The following is a 2,482-nucleotide window of genomic DNA, read 5'->3' as shown; positions in this document are numbered from 1 at the left end:
TCTTGCAGTTTGGTGGGTTTACTTTTATATAATAAAATAGATACTCGATTTCATTCCAAGGAAGATAATAATAAGGCGTTCCTCCTGTTCTTGCTACTGAATACCTCCTATGCATGTCAACCTAAATACTGACTTTTTTTACATCAATGGTCTTTTTTCTCACTTGATAGCGTCTCTGAAGAAAAAAAAAATCTCTGTGCTGTTCACAGTTGCTGAATCGATGTGCTTACCTAGTTTTACCATCTCACTTGTTTCGAAGCAAGCAGACAAGCAGTGCTAATATAGGAGCACGGAAAATGCAGAACTCTTGCGTCTTGTAGAAACCTGGTTATCTTTAATTTCTTTTGATTTGAAGCATATACATGTAAGCTTGTATGATACAAAGTTAACACAATTGGATACTACTCTCTCCGTCCATAAAAGGATGTCGGAGATGTTTCTAAATTTGGATGTATCATCTAAATTTAGACAAACTTGCGACATCCTTTATGGGCAGATGTAGTATTATCTTTGTATGATCGTAGTTTTAGTACTATCTCTCACTTGTTTCAAAGCAAACAAATAACTCATGGTGTAATGAACTAATGATGATGAGTGCGAGTACAAGGCTTAGAAAGTTAGAATTTGGTCTGCAACCTTTACCTTCTTTTGTTTTGATATATATCCGTGTAGGCTCATATGATTTACATCTAACAGCTTTTCTTTTGCGTCTGTTTTAATATACCATAAAAGAAAATTTGTGATGTTTACAAATTTCTGAAGGTCTTTCTAGTTTTGAAATTTTGATGAATATTGTCAACTAACACTTTCTATCGCGGGACTTGGCGAAGGAACACATTGAGGACTTTGCTTTGTTAGATCCATCATCATCCACTAACTCCATGAAAGTAACTACTCTTTCTATTCCCTTTATTCTGTTATTACGAGTTATGAGCACTCATGCAACATTTTCCAAGTTTTGAGTACTAAAGTTTATAGTTTTGTTGCAGGATCCTGCTGAAAGTTCAAACTGAACAAAGCTTTGTACCATGGGTGCTGAGAAGCAAGAGACCAATAGTGGTACAAGACAGTGTTGCTGCTTCCTCTGTTGGTCAAAACACGTGGCCAGCTCGGTCAGCGGCGTCTAGAATGTGAAGTGCTGCTGCTAGCCGCTGGATCTGGCATGGACAAGAAAGAAGAAAACATTGTTGGTAGCTGTGAGTTGAATGTATCTCTGCACTAGAGCGTCCTAGCAGTTTAGTTAACGCAGCCGCAAGAGCAGCAGGCAGCGGTGTCCTCAGGGACACGCCATTAGTTGAATTGGTATCCACCACTATGACAACGGCCTTCTCTTAGGTAACGCCTGCTTCTCTTTTTTTCGAGTTCTACAATTTCAGCATATTCCATGCGTCTGATGCAAAATATTACCATAAATAAATATCATGCAATTTCCTTGACTCCTGAATGTTGTTTTTTGACTTCTTTTTTGCATCTTTTGCAGATTGCTACAACGGCATCTCTCTCTCGACCCCCTTTCTCCACTCAACTTGCTTACACCGCTGCAGCCTCTTGGTGCTTCTCCCCGCTGCTTGTCCCACCTTGCCGCTCAGCGGCAGGCCACCCCACCACACCCACCCTACTCCTCGCCGCCAGACACCCCCACCCACCCAATCCCCTCCGGCGCCTGGTTCCCGCACGTCCTCCATGCCCAAGACGTCGGCGTCAAGAACCTCCACCTAGTGCTGGTCCTTGCCATCCAGAGCGCCTGAGCTGGGCGCCCCTGTCACGCCCGCTATGGTGCCTTCTGTTGACCTTGGCTGACGGCGCCCCTTCACCCCTCCATACCCCAGTGCACCAGTTGCAGGCAATGACAGAAGGAGCAGCCTAGACCTCCCGGAGCTTCCGTTAGCGACATTCTGGAAAACCTCCCGGAGCTGCGGCCGCCAGCAACGTCCTTGACCTCCTGCTGCCAGAGACCATTCCGTCCAGCCGCCGTCGGCCACGTCCCAAACTTGCAGCTGCTAGGTGATCTCCTCCTCCTCCCCTCCATGCATTCCTTGCACTCCTTGTAATTTTTGCTTCTTTTTGTTTATCATGTTGATGCACTCAACTGGACACTGCTAGGTAGCTACGATTAGTACAATGTACAATGGCCATGCATGTGTCGATGGATTTATGATACTCGCTTGCTTTTTGTTGAATAGAAAATGGTAACGGGTTGCTACTGACCGAATAAACCTTATTGAACAAAATGTACTTCAGCTCTTATGCAGTATCAAGTTTCCAATTTCTGTTACAATTTCGGGTCCATTACTACGAACAAGTCCAAATAAATAGCTTTGGAGCTTATACTCTCACAGGAAGAAAACATTACAGCAGCTGTTATGCGTCTTAGTGCTAATTCTTGCACGGCCTAATGATTGAGTGGATTAGTCCACCAATCTACTGGAGAAAACCACTCAATGCAACATTTATTCTGTTATGAGCAATTGAGCACTCATGC

The 2,482-nt window shown here is 43.8% G+C and overlaps 1 long non-coding RNA gene across 1 annotated transcript; it reads left to right on the top strand.

The window, feature by feature from the left end:
* Window positions 1-436: 436 nt before the first annotated feature.
* LOC124668314 lies at window positions 437-1,576 on the top strand. Its single transcript, XR_006991642.1, has 3 exons — window positions 437-887; window positions 990-1,335; window positions 1,481-1,576. It is a non-coding gene; the product is annotated as an uncharacterized LOC124668314 (long non-coding RNA).
* The last annotated feature ends 906 nt before the right edge of the window (window positions 1,577-2,482 follow it).

The sequence above is a fragment of the Lolium rigidum genome, chromosome 6 (assembly GCF_022539505.1).
Source record: "Lolium rigidum isolate FL_2022 chromosome 6, APGP_CSIRO_Lrig_0.1, whole genome shotgun sequence".
NCBI lineage: Eukaryota > Viridiplantae > Streptophyta > Magnoliopsida > Poales > Poaceae > Lolium > Lolium rigidum.
The sequence above is the reverse complement of the archived record's forward strand: the minus strand, read 5'-3'. Positions and strand labels throughout refer to the sequence as shown.